This window comes from Octopus bimaculoides, chromosome 24 (assembly GCF_046866305.1).
Source record: "Octopus bimaculoides isolate indiv1 chromosome 24, ASM4686630v1, whole genome shotgun sequence".
Classification (NCBI taxonomy): Eukaryota; Metazoa; Mollusca; class Cephalopoda; order Octopoda; family Octopodidae; genus Octopus; species Octopus bimaculoides.
Genome location: NC_142951.1, coordinates 32869874 through 32885035, shown reverse-complemented (window position 1 = coordinate 32885035; position 15162 = coordinate 32869874). Strand labels below are relative to the sequence as shown.

Sequence of the window (15162 nt, the reverse complement as noted above, 5' to 3'; positions counted from 1 at the left end):
TACACATACAAACACACAGATTATTCAATAGAGAATGGAAAATGGTTTCCAATTTAATTTTCAAGTTTTTTTTTTAAGATTTTTTTCCTTTTCTGGTTTTTTTTTTTAAGATTTTCAATGAAAAATAAAAAAAATTTTTGAATTTTTGAAACCGACTAAATCACTCAAACAAATTGTAAATTTGACTCCATTTCCAACCCCTTTCCTGCTTCACTGGGGCTATAGTTATTGTTATTATTTTCACCTGTTTGTTTTCCTTAAATCAACAAACTTTATACTTGTATTCACCAAGGTTTAATTAGAAAACTGCCGTTTTTTCACTGATTTTTTTTTTTTGTAAATTTTATTACCTTTAATTCTTTGTTTATTTATACTCTTTACTCACTCTCTTTTCTTTCTCTCTCTTTCCCTTTCTCTCTCTCTGTTTCTCTCCACTTCATTCTCTCCCATTTTCTCTTTGTCACTTGGTTTTTTTATCCCTTTCTCTCTTTTTTTGTTCTCTATATCTCTAACCACACCATCCTTCTTTCTTTCTTTCTCACACACACACACTGTACTCTCTCACCCTCTCTACTCTTCTCACACTTGACCTCCCCTTTTCTCTTTCATTATCTCTGTCTTGCTCTCTCTCTCTCTCTCTCTCTCCCTCCTCACACATGATCTACCTTTCTTTCTCTCTCTCACTGTATTCTTGCTTTCATTTTCTCTTTCTCTCACATACATGTACACAATCATCCTATTTCTGTCTCTCTTTTCCTTATCTCTCTTTTTCTCTTATACCATCACCACCCTCTCTCACTCTCTCTCACACACTCTACATCCTTCTCTGTCTTTCTCACATACCACCCCTCACTTTCTCTCACCATCAGTCTTTCTTTCTGTCCTCCTCTCACACACATCCTCACCCTCTTCCTCTTTCTCCTCACACATCTCCACCCTCTCCCCCTCCTCCCTACATCCCACATCACACATCACTGTCTTACTACTTACTATATCCACTTTTCTATTTCATCAATCATTTTCTCAATATAAAATAAAATGAAGCAGCGGGAGGGGGGGGGGGGGGGGACTGGGATTAAGTAACACAAACAAACAAACAAACAAACAAAAAGGCCACTCACAGGTATTTAAATATTTTCTCCTTTCTCCCACTTTGCCACCATCACCACCACTATCCACCTTACCTTTCTCCATTCTTTAAACATTCACCACCACTACCACAACCATCACCACCACCACCACCACCAACTTTACCTTTCCCCATTCTTTAAACATCCACCACCATCAAACCATCATTAAATCTGTCAAGTATTTGGCGTTTTGTAAAAATCTTTCTTAAAAGCTTGTGATTCCATCAAGTATGTGACAAGTACAGTAGAGTACAGTGGAGTACAGTGGAGTACAGTGTTATTTAGCTGTTATGACAATAGGATGAACAGCAGGGGGGACCCAGCCATGGGGGGCCGTGGGCCAGCACCAGGCCGTGGATCATTTGATACTGGGCTGCAGAGAAACAAATTTTAAAATTTTATTTCTGCTTTATCGCAGTCTTCAAGGTTCTCTCGGCATTATATATGTACCATACATGTGGTCTTATATAACCTAAGGCCAGGCTGGGGCAGTGCCTTGAAGAATATTTAGTTGAATGAATTGACACCGATACCTTCTCTTTTTTTTTTTTTTTTTAAAACCTAGTACTTCTTCTATGAGTCCCTTTTGCCGAGATGCTAAATTACAGGGATGTAAACACACCAACACCAGCTGTCAAGCAGTGGTGGGAGACAAACACACATATATATATATGTGATCTTGAAGGGTTTGGTTAAACAAATGAAAGCGCTAATAAAGAATTGTCCAATATTCTGACTGCCTCCTTCTTAGTATACAACATCTGTACTCTCTCTCTCTCTCTCTCTCTATATATATATATATATATATATATATATACCAGAGTAGGCACATAAATGCGAAACAAGGTGGGAAAAATAGTACTCGAATACTGGAGGTAGAGTAATATGCTTTATAAATAAAGCTGCAAAGACATCACAAAAACTGTTACTCAGAGTTTCACGTTCCTGTTTGGCAGGAGTTTCCATGTACCAAATCCACTCTCAAGGATTTGGTTGCCTGAGGAGGCTATAGTAGAAGACACTTGCCCAAAGTGCTATGCATATCTAATAATCAAATTATATATATTAAGCACTTTGTGTTTTGTGAAGCAAATGATTTCTCCAGTTCTTGGGAAAATTGTCTTGCTTGAAACCTGTCCATGGTGCAACAAAGTTAACAGTTCAGTTCAGTGCAGTGTTGTTTAGCTACTATGTCAGCCTCTAAACCACAAATTCTCCTCGCCAATTCCACCACCGCCACAAACAGCAGTCTTATCTCTCTCTGGCTCTATAATTCCCAGTGTTTTACCAAACATTACAAGGTTTCTACCATGTCAGTTAGTCACACTCTGTCAAACTTTACACTTGTAACACTCTCTCTCTCTCTCTCTCTCTCTCTCTCTCTCTCTCTCACACACACACACACACACAACCAAACACACAGCAAACAGACACACAGACAGACAATCTTTCTCTGTCTTAATTGCATTCATTGCTAGTTACATTTATTTTTTTATTTTTTGTTTGCATTGTTGTTTTTATAAGTACTTTTTTGGTGGAAGGCAATAAGGCTCTTTCCTTTCTCCTCAACTTTCTTTTCTCCTCAACTTTCTTTTCTCCTCAACTTTCTTTTCTCCTCTTTCTTTCTTTTTTTCTTTGTCCTTTTAACATTTTTTTTTCTTTTGTCTCATTTTCCTCTCTTCATTTCTTTACAACTTTTTGTTTTCTCTCTTTTACTTCTCCTTCTTTCCTTGTCTCTCATTTCCTTTATTTTGTTTCATTGCTGTTTCTCTCTCTCTCTCTCTCTTCCATTTCTTTTGCCTTGTCTCTTTTTTCTTTCTTTTACCATTTCCTTTGCACCCCCCCCCCTCTACATTCCCCATACACTGTCATCATTACATTTGTACCTCTTACTTTAACTCTATCTCTTTCACTCTCTCTCTCTCTTTCACCCTCTCTATATACTGTACAGTGTGACTGAAGAAACCAACCAACCAACATGTCAGCTATGATTATCTAAAGCATGTCGGTGTTGCTAAAAAGTTTACTTTGCAACCACACAGTTTCAGGTGCAGTTTCATGCTCTGGTGCCTTGAGCAACTCCCTTTTACTATATAGGCTGCCCAAAGCCTTGTGAATGGACCTTGCTCAGAGATTTAAAATAAATTATATATATATATATATGTATATATATATAAGGGCATCCAGCTGTAGAAACTCTGCCAAATTTAGATTGGAGCCTGGTGTTGCCATCCGGTTTCACCAGTCCTCAGTCAAATCGTCCAACCCATGGAAAGCGGATGTTAAACGATGATGATGATGATGATGATGAGAGAGAGGACCGAGATACCTGGGGCCTTGCTGTATTCTGCAGCAGAAGTGTTTAGATTGGTCCCTCAGGTGGTGAAAAGCACTCATGGCAGTGCTACATAAAGGCACCCAGTACACTCCGTAAAGTGGTTGGTGTTAGGAAGGGCATCCAGCTATAGCAACCCTGCCAAAACAGACTGGAGTCTGGTGCAGCTCCCCAGCTTTTCAGCTTTGGTCAAACCATCCAACCCATGCCAGCATGGACAACGGACATTAAATGATGATGATACACACGTGTGTGTGTGTGTGTCCATCTTACTGTCTCCTTGCCTTGACATTGTATGATATTTGTAAAGAAGTATCAACGTCATACAAATGGCGGCCTTCGTTTACAATTTTGTGAGACATGTCGTCTGGTCTTAAGGAAACGGGGCCTTGCTTTTGAAAACAGGTGAGGGTTGGTAATGAGAAGGGTATCCAGCCATAGAAAATCTGCTTCAAATTCCATCTGACCCTTGCAAGAATGGAGAAGTGAATGTTAAAACAATGATTATCTATCTAACTCTATGTGTACGTGCAAACACACACACACGCACAGACACACACGTTTGGATTCAATACATGTATATATGATTTATTCATCTGAAGTTGATGATTCATTCATTTGCACATTCGCTACTCTGAGCTTCAAACAAAATCCATATTAATTATCTTTCTAGCAGACAGCACCACCATTTCCTTCCATCCCGGTTATCACCTCATTGATACTGTGTACACTGGCACCATTAACCAACCTAAACGCCATCACCACCACCACCGCCGCCGCCGCCATCATTACAGACCTCCTTCGCACCTTCCCCCACCATCACTGTTAACCACCGTCTCCACCACCATCACTCTTATCATTTGTCACTATGTTGCGGTCTAAGGAATCACAAACAGCTAAGTCAACAGCATCAAAATACTGGACACAACTTTTGTCCAGTTTGTGTGTAAGTGGTGACAGGGTGACAGGGTGACAGGGGTAGCAGAGAGCAGGAGAAATCTTCAGAGGAAGGGCTCCAGTTAAGCAAGTGTTTCAGCCCGTTAGTTCCTGACACCCTCGGGAGGGATCAGACTCACCTCGGTCATGACTCCTGGGTATCCTCCTGCTGGTTTTGAAATGCTGCCTTTAGTGGCAGGGTTGAACTCAGAACCTTCAGTTGATCTTATTTCCCCAAACTGTGATCTGTGTCATTGTCATTTCGCTATTAAGACTAACACAGAGCTTGCACTGTGGGGTTTGTTTCAAACCGGGGTACCTTCCTTAATATGTTTAGTCAGTAGTTGAGTTATGTAAGTCTTTCTCCAACTCATACCTCCTCACTGTAAACCAGTACAGTGGTTAGGTACTGCCATCGTCAAGCACGAGTTCTCCAACTACCTTGCCACTCTTGTCCAGAGCCTGGTGCAGCCGCTGGCTCTCCAGACCTCAGTCAAACCGTCCAACACATGCCAGCATGGAAAACAGATGTTAAACAATGATGATGATTGTCCATCTACTGGATTCTTTGCCTGCCTCTTGATCTTAGCACTGTATATCATTGTAAAAACCATGTGATTCCTACTTTGGATTGTGGCACATTTCCACATTCCAGCCCACTACTTCTACTCTTTGGCTTATTTCCAAATTCCGGCCTTTTCCCTACATTCTTGCCTACTTCCATTTCCTGCTCTTGTTCCACATTCTGGTCCATTAATCCTAATCCCATGTTATACATCCACTGCCTGTTGGTGTTACTGTTGTTCAAAGCCCCTAATAAACCTGAATTAAAAGATGTTCCAGCCAGAGCCATCGCGGTAACTTTCTTGGACATGGTGTATCTTGGACAAAATTGCCTAATATACCTTTCTTGTAACTTGCAGTTGGAAGGATGTTTTAGCTGCTATTTTTAACAGGTCAGTCACCCACATAGACACTCGTTTGTTTCAGTATCTACCTCCCAAAACCCACACACCAGTTGGATGTCTTGTTAAACTGCAGTAAATCTCAACGCAACACCACCACCACCACCACCACCACCATCATAAATACTGCAGCCACGGTCACTTCACCTCCACCGTCCCCCACCATTGATCCGATCCCTCTCTTCCTCCCATCGCATCACCTCCTCCTCCTCCTCCTCCGCTGCTGCTGCTGTTCTTAAGACACGACCACTTGTTCAGCTTCCCTGTCTTTAGTGCTTCAATTATCTTTGTAACTTCTTTCCAACATCTTCTATGACTCATTATCATTGTGGACATCAGCAACGAGGTTGTGTTGTCATTTATGGTCATCATCTTTGTCGTCATCATTGCATCTTTTTGTTTTCATTTTGTTTTTCCGTGTCAAAGAAAATATAAAAAGAAGATCTTTTCTACAATGGCTTATATTGTAATTCTGATAATTATGCACATTTTAATGTTGATGATGTAACATGTGGCATTTATCATGGACAAACTCATCAAGTGGAATTCGCTCCCTGTTGCTGCTGTTGTGTTGCAGAAACGGGGGAAATTCCGTCATTCACTCAATTCCTGTTTTTTTCCAAAGGGGAGATAATCGAGCATTTTGTTTCCACTGATGGAACACACTGCAAAGGCCTAGAACTGCAAGAAGCAGGGGCTTGAGTATTATATGTGGTGGTGGTAATGGCACAGGGCTTTAGCTGTCATGGGTTAGAAGTTTTATTAAATAGGCACAGAAGTGGCTGTGTGGTAAGTAGCTTGTTTACCGACCACCATGGTTCCGGGTTCAGTCCTACTGTGTGGCACCTTGGGCAAGTGTCTTCTACTATAGCCTCGGGCCGACCAAAGCCGTGTGAGTGGATTTGGTACATGGAAACTGAAAGAAGCCCGTTGCATATATATATATATATATGTATGTGTGTGTGTGTTTGTGTGTCTATGTTTGTCCCCTCAACATTGCTTGACAACTGATGTTGGTGTATTTACGTCCCCGTAACTTAGCAGTTCAGCAAAAGAGACCGAGAGAAAAAAAGTACTAGGTGCTCCAGCATGGCCACAGTCAAATGACTTAAACAAGTAAAAGAATAAATAGTTGATTATGCAACCTCCTCTCTTGTTTTTTGTTTCTTTTCTCTCTCTCTCCATCCCAGGGTGATGAGTGCCGTGCTATTTCACCACCAAGCCAGCCAGGTGCCCTCCCTGTACCCAGGAGCTACCTTGCTCAGATTCTGCTGTTTCCAATCCCTTTGTTTGATGATGTCTGTCCACAAATATCTTTTGGCACCTTCTTACTCTCTTTCCCTCCACACTTTCTGTCCGAATGATCTTGGGCAAAGTTACTCATGATACAGTGTATGTCCAGGTAAAGGATAAATACCCCCCTTCAGTCATGAATAACCATGATTGCAGGCCTGACACCCTAACAAGTGAGCCATGGGCTTGATTCCCGACAGCAAGTGTCTTTGGGCTTTTGGGTTTTCCAGTACTATAGCATTGTTATTCTGTTTTTCCAGCCTATTGCAAGATAATAGCTGCAACAACACTGAATTAAACAACTTAACAATGCACTGGCAAATACCACACCCATCTTTGCAACACAGCACTTAGTGCACTAAGCGACACAGTGATACACAATGTAATGCAGCACCACACTCATTCTAGCACACCAGTCACAGATGAGCTTGTGCAATCACGTGACCAGAGACTAATAAGCAGTGGTGTAGCCGAGAATTAACGAGTCTTGGAATGCAAAGTGTTATGGGAGTCACAGAGCAGGAGAGCAAAGCCCATACAGTCATAATACCACTGGCAGCCGCAATGCAGTATCTCAAATACATGAAATAAACTACTTTCTCCCAAACCCACTATGATGTCCTCCCATCCCGAGAAACCCCAAATGACTTCCAAGGGGGCCAGTTCATTAAATCGCCCTCAGTATGCAGCTGGTACTTAATTTATCAACCCCCGAAAGGATGAAAGGCAAAATCGACCTCGGCGGAATTTGAGCTCAGAACATAAAGACAGACGAAACACCGCTAAGCATTTCGCCCGATGTGCTAATGACTTTGCCAGCTTGTGACCTTTTTTGTATTATTGGGAATGCAGACATAGGACGGTGAACTGGCAGAATCGTTAGGACACCAGGCGAAATGCTTAGCGGCATTTCGTCTGCCGTTACATTCTGAGTTCAAATTCTGCCGAGGTCGACTTTGCCTTTCATCCTATCAGGGTCGATCTAATTGACTTAATCCCTTTGTCTGTCCTACATATATATATATATATATATATAATATTATTAGTGACAAAATCCAAAATTACAGGTAAAAAACTCAATTAAAATCAATTTATAAAAAATTAAAATTAAATTGAGCCTTATAGATAAAGTATATATAAAATATATATAGTTTTAGGGAAAATAACCAATTTTCAAGAACTCATCGATGAAAATCCACTATCACATATAGAAAAATTAATAATTAAAAGCACAATAAATGAGTATAATATAAAGTAAAGTAAATATCATAAGATAAATATAATATAATATAATATAATATTATATTTATCTTATGATATTTACTTTACTTTATATTATACTCATTTATTGTGCTTTTAATTATTAATTTTTCTATATGTGATAGTGGATTTTCATCGATGAGTTCTTGAAAATTGGTTATTTTCCCTAAAACTATATATATATATATATATATATATATATATAGGTTATGAGCAATAGTGATGTGAATTAGACCCAGAGGTTTCAGGTAATGCTGAGTAAGTGCTATGGATAGACCACAGTTAAGCTCCAGGTTCGGTGATTATGCGAATACGGGGTCCAACGGAGGTCATATATCAGAGTGTGAATATAAGGGTTTACTTATATATAAGGATTTACTCACACCGTCTCCGATGAAGGGATATAACAAAATTTCCTTGAAACAGCTGTAAGACCTTCTATTTATAAATGTTCTATATTATACACAGCCTTGGTTTTTTTTATCTCATTACGAAAAGTAAATCCTTATATATATGTATGTATGTAGGTATACACATTGAAAAATGTATAGTAAATGCATAAACAAATGGAAATCAGATACAAAAAGTCCTCAACTCCTCATCAATTATCAGCCAGTGAGTCAAATGCAGTTTTGTGCCTTTAACGATAGTGGTTGTGTGGTTGTGTATGCTTGTATTTGTGGGTATGTTGAGTGATCAATCTTCGTGTGTATATTAATGTGTGTGTATGTGCCTGCACGTGTACATCAGTGTGTACACATGCCTATAGCAATGTACACGTGTGTATGTGCATGTGCATATGAATGTGTATTTATGTGTATATCTGTGTATGTGTGTTCATGTGCATATCAACGTGTGTTTATTGGTGTGTTATACCATGTACATGTGTTGATGTGTGTGTGTTCAGTCATTGTTCCTATCTCCTACAAGTGTCACTCTTCTAACATGTTACTCATTTTTATTCTCGTTATTTTATTTCATTTGTAAATTTAATTAATATTTTTCTCTTTTTTACATCTTTTTGATTTCTTTTGGTCCATTTTTTCTTTCTTTCTTTTTAGCTGTTTACTTCATTATTGTCCCATGTGCTACCAATTCATTCAGTTTTTTCCTGTCTCTCTCTCTCTCCCACTCTCCATTCCTCTGTCTACCTGTCTGTCTCTCCCACACTCTTTCACCCTCTCTTCCCTTTTGTTCTTTCACCGGCTCTCACAATAACTCTCTCTCTCATATGGATTAAATCTCTTTAAAACAAATGAAACATCAAGGCTATTAACATTGAGTAGGGATACAGGAAGGGAGAGAAGACAGGAAGAATTACAACAGCAGCTGTAGTAGTAGTAGTAGTAGTAGTAGTAGTAGCAGTAGTAGCAGTATTTCATATACTCACCCCTCCAGCTCACCACTGTGGTGTTATGGAGTAAAACAACTTAAATATAATTATATATTTTGTTAAATGTATTTCCTTGCATCACACATACATTATATATATATATATATATATATATATATATATATATATATATATTGTTGCTATTATGTTAAACGGACGTATGTCCAAATTTGGCCAAATGCATTTGTTTTCAATATTCATTTTTGCTTGCAATAGCCAGTTCTTTTGGTCAAACTGTTGTATCTCCAGCTGCTTCAGATGCCAAGATGTCAAAAATTGTCAAAGTGTAGAACAACAGTTTTGCTATGGAATGGTGGAACTATTTTTTCTTTCTCTGAAAAAGCAATGTTTTGGACTTAAATACTTTTTTGCATAAAAACAATGATATAAATGTATATATAAATGTATGTATCTATGTATATATATATATATATATATATATATATATATATATAGTTCCACACAGTGGGATTGAACTAGGAACTATGCGGTTGGAAAGCAAACCTCTTAGTACACAGCCATACCTGCACCTATCACAACCATACTTATGTGTATGTGTTTATATATATACATTTAATCCATAATCATTAGTTTGAAAAAAAAACATTTTGTCAAACTAATGATTATGGATTAAATATTTATTGACTCTTTGAGTTCTTTATTCGAAACGAACAGACATAGCTTCTTTGAAATTGCCCCCCGCCACCTCCTGAAACATTATATATATATATATATATATATATATATATATATATATATATATATATATATGTATATGTATATACACACACACACATATAGATATAGATATATGTAAATGGTTGTTTTTATGTGTAGTTGTATGTAAAAACAAGTCTGACATTAAACCGAAGGGCCATTCAGTGCCTTTCAATTGAGTAACATATTCATTTTATTTTTATGAGGAAAAAGTTGACAGTTACTTTGAAGTTTTAAAATTTGAGTTTGAAAGCCATCATCAGACTGCAAATTAGATTGTTTTCCCCACAAGCTGTATACACACACACACGTGTGTGTGCATGCGCATATGTATATGCACACACATATATTCAATACTAAACTTAAGAAATAACATTTTATTACATATGTTTGCTTACATTATATATATATATATTATACATAGCAATGTATTTTATAATGTGTGTGTGTGTGTTGGTGTGACTGTGTAGTAAGAGGCAACCTTCTTATTTCTTTGTTGCCCACAAGGGGCTAAACATAGAGGGGACAAACAAGGACAGACAAAAGGACTAAGTCGATTACATCGACCCCAGTATTCAACTGGTACTTAATTTATCGACCCCGAAAGGATGAAAGGCAGAATCGACCTTGGCAGAATTTGAACTCAGAACGTAACGTCAGACGTGTTAATGTTTCTGCCAGCTCACCGCCTTTTTAGCACACAGTTCTGGTTCCCATTTCAATCCTTGCGCATGATACCTTTGGCAAGCGTCTTTACTATAGCCCCGGGCCAATCAAAGCCTTGTGAGTGGATTTGCTAGACAGAAACTGAAGGAGCCCATTTGTGTGTTGGTTTGTTTGTGTTCTCCCCCCCCACCACCACCACCTCATGACAACCGGTGTTGGCTTGCTTATGTTCCTGTAACTTAGCTGATCAGCCAAAGTGGCCCCTAGAATATGTTCCGGGTTTTAAAAAGTAAACATATTGGGGTTCAGTTAGTTTGATGTAACCTTTCAGTGTGGTGCCCCAGCATGGTCTCTGTCCAATGATTGAAACAAGTAAAAGATAAAAGATAAGTACATTGACCTTTTTTCTGGAGGCAATTCTGTAAAATACTAATCAACCCACAACTGGGGCCCTGACAAGTGCTTGTACTCCTGATCAGAGTTAGCAGTAAGAACACCCATAAAATATATTCCTTCAAATACTTGCAGGATAGTCTTGACAAAATTGATAGCTCCTGTTACCTAGGTAACCAGATTAGTAGCGGAGATGGATTTTCTGAAACAATGGCAACAAAGGGTTTCTCTCTTCGAATGAAGGGCAGATTGTGTGTGATGTTACGTGGTAGCTAAACGTAAGGCATTGAATGTAAAGGACTTGTGAAGGGCTGGAAGGAAATAAGAGAAAAACCACAGGGTGTGATAAGACAAGCGGTATGCAAGAGACATGTGATGTGTATGGAGGAGGAGGAGGATAGGAAACCGAAGTGCCAGGCTATCGTAGTGGAGAGAGAGACCTCTTGAAGGGGAAGCCTTGAGAAGACGTGGCGCAGAGGTGGTGAAGGCTGGCTAATGGGGGGTGAGGATAACAAGCTGGGAGACAAATTGCTGGACAAGATCCATCCAAGCCAAGCAGGTATGGAAAGGCATATGTATGACGATGACGATGATGACGATGACGATGATGACGATGACGATGATGACGATGATGACTATTTACTTTGGAGTGTTAGCCTATACCAGTTGGATAGATGTTTGTTGAATCAATAGTTTGATAATGTAGACAAGGCTGTGTACAGTTGGGTTTGTTGGTCGGTCGTGTGTAACACTAACAAACAGACACACACACACACACAGACACACACACAGACACACACACACACACAGACACACACACACACAGACACACACACACACAGACACACACACACCTCGCCCGTACTAAATGGTAACTGGGCCAATATATCAAGAGTCCACCAGGATAGAATGTGATGGTGGAGGAGGGTAGTGGGGGTGGGCAGGGTTGGAGTGAGGGGGGGAAGACGGGGGTTGAGTGTGGTTTAGTGTTTTTATTTATTTATTTATTTATTTATCGGAAGTAAATAAATGATGAACACTCTTACACAAACATACACACCCACATACACACACTCTCTCTCTCTCTCACACATCCAGATACAGACTCCTAATGTTCACACATACATTTACATACATATACACATTCCCACAATATAGTCGCATGGTCTTATACACCTACAAACACACACACACGCACACACATCTAGAAACAATCACACACTTTAAAACAAAAACTCTCACAGATACAGATAAAATCTTCTTTGCTCACATGCGCCCACACTCACACTCACACTCACATGCGCCCACACTCACACTCACACTCACATGATCCCACACATGCAAACTTGAAAGCTCACTCATACATAGACATGCTCCTACATACATACATAGATACATGCCTGTATACACTCATAGAGACTGACAGAGTGGCATGCACACCACTGTATAACTCCCATATGTGCAGATATACTCTAACAACTGCAAACAATGTTACCATAGTTACTTAACACCACACCACTTGTTGGAATGTTGTAGGAGGAAATTTTAAATTGTTTTTTTTTTTATTGTAAAGAAGAAAAAAAAATAACAGATGTAATTTTTTTTTTTTTAATATTTGCCTTGTTTTTTTTTATTTTATTAATTAATGAAGTATTTACCAGTTTTATATAACATGGCGGTGAGCTGGCAGAATCATTAGCATGCCAGGCGAAATACTTAGCGGTGTTTCATCTGCTGTTATGTTCTGAGTTCAAATTCAGCACCCTTGTGCTATTTTGTGTGATCTCTTTTTTCCGTTTTGTGTTCAAGTTCTGCCAAAGTCGGCTTGCCTTTCGCCTCTGCAAGGGTCATTGGAAAACGTACCATCAAGTCTTGGGGCCAATTAAATCAACACACATACAAAGAAATGTCTGATGCCTCTGTTTGAAATTATTGCTATTGTTATTACCGTTCTTGTCAAGAAATCACCATCACCATCATTATGATCATCATCATAACAATCACCTTTATCTTCAACAGCATCATCATCATCATCACTATTCTCATCTTTTATTTTCTCTTTTTTTTTTTTTTCCAAGTTATTTCAAACCATTTAATTGTGGACCTCAGCATATGTGTGTGTGTGTGTGTGTGTGTGTACATATATATATTCACGAGTACATACATATGTATATATCATGTATATGCATACATACATACACACACACACATATATACATGCAAACATATGTATATATGCACACACACACACACACACACACACACACACACATAATAAGCTGTGTGTTCTGAACAATAATTCGTTGGTAGCAGTCGTCCTCCGTTTCCACATCTTCATGTGAGAGGTTAGCATGTGTTGGGCAGCTGATCTTGGCAACACTGCTGAGGTTTAATACTGTTCTCTCTCCACCCATACCTGGAGGACAAACATCAACTCCATTATGTGTGTGTAGACGATATTTTCATTGGAATATTTTACCAACGATATTTCTAAATTGTTGGATACATTCAATTGTAGCCATGGTAACCTCAGATATTAATTATTCCACAAGGGCAATTATTACAACAGATGGTTTCATACATACATATTTATATATGTACAGACACACAGACACATAAATACAAATACAGTTTTGCTTTCCCATCATTTCTCATAGAAACATGCTATCTCACTGATCATGTTTTGTAAAAGCATGTGATATGCTTGAGAAGACCTGTTGAGTCAAGTAAAACCAATATCATAGCTGTGACCAGTGCTCTGTCACTGGCTCCTGTGCTGGTGGCATGTAAAAAGCACTAGCCAAACATGATCAATGCCAGGCCTGCCTGACTGGCTCCTGTGCCGGTGGCACATAAAAAGCACCCACTACACTCTCGGAGTGGTTGGCGTCAGGAAGGGCATCCAGCTGTAGAAACATTGCCAGATCAGATTGGAGCCTGGTGCGACCTCCTGGCTTGCCAGTCTCCAGTCAAACCGTCAAACCCATGCCAGCATGGAAAGTGGACGCTAAAGGATTATGATGATGATGAGAGTTCAGATTCCGCTGAGGTCAATTTTGCCTTTCATCCTTTCAGGGTTGATAAATTAAGTACCAGTGGGACACTGGGGTCGATGTAATCGACTGGTCCCCTCTCCATCAAAATGGATGCCCTTGTGACAGAATTTGAAACCATTATTAAGGTGTTGAACTGGCAGAATCCTTTACAGCACCAGGCAAAATGCTTGGCGGCATTTCACCTGTCTTTCCAGTCTGAGTTCAAGTTCTTATTTCTTTATTGCCCACAAGGGGCTAAACATAGAGGGGACAAACAAGGACAGACGAAGGGATTAAGTCGATTACATCGACCCCAATGTGTAACTGGTACTTAATTTATCGACCCCGAAAGGATGTAAGGCAAAGTCGACCTTGGCAGAATTTGAACTCAGAACGTAAAGACAGACGAAATACCGCTAAGCATTTCGCCTGGTGTGCTAACGATTCTGCCAATGTCCAACTTTGCCTTTCATCCTTAAGGAATGAGTAAAATAATTACCAGTTGAGCACTGGGGTCGATGTAATCAACTAGGACCCCCACCTCAACCCAACCACAAACTTACTGGCCTTGTGCCAAAATTTGAAACCATTATTATTATTGTTGTTGTTGTTGTTGTTGTTGTTTTACAATTCAATGGAGAAATATAGAAGTATAGAAACAGCAAATGGTTCAACACACAATCATCGGCCAGGAAGTAAGTGCTCTATATTTACTAACTGAACAGATCTATAAATTGGTAGTGGTGGTGGTCGGTGGTGGTGGTGGTGGTCGGTGGTGTGATAATGTAGCCAACGATGGAGATGATGGCGGTGGTGGTGGTGGCCGTCGTAGTAGTAGTTGCAGTAGTAGTAGTAGTAGTAGTAGTATTGTCAGTGGTTATTGTAATGATTGGGCAGAATCAGCTCAGATGATGTTGGAGGTTATGATGATGACGACAAGATTGGTGAATAAGAGGAGGTGGTGGTGCTGGTGGTGGCGGTGAGAGGAGAGACAATGACTTGCAGCTATGAATTGTTGTTGGTGGTAGTAGTAGTAGTA

The 15162-nt window shown here is 39.4% G+C and overlaps 1 protein-coding gene across 8 annotated transcripts in view; it reads left to right on the top strand.

Moving 5' to 3' along the window:
- Positions 1–15162, top strand: part of LOC106880682 (protein numb-like) — a 182233-nt gene that overhangs the window by 45140 nt on the left and 121931 nt on the right. The window lies entirely within an intron of this gene.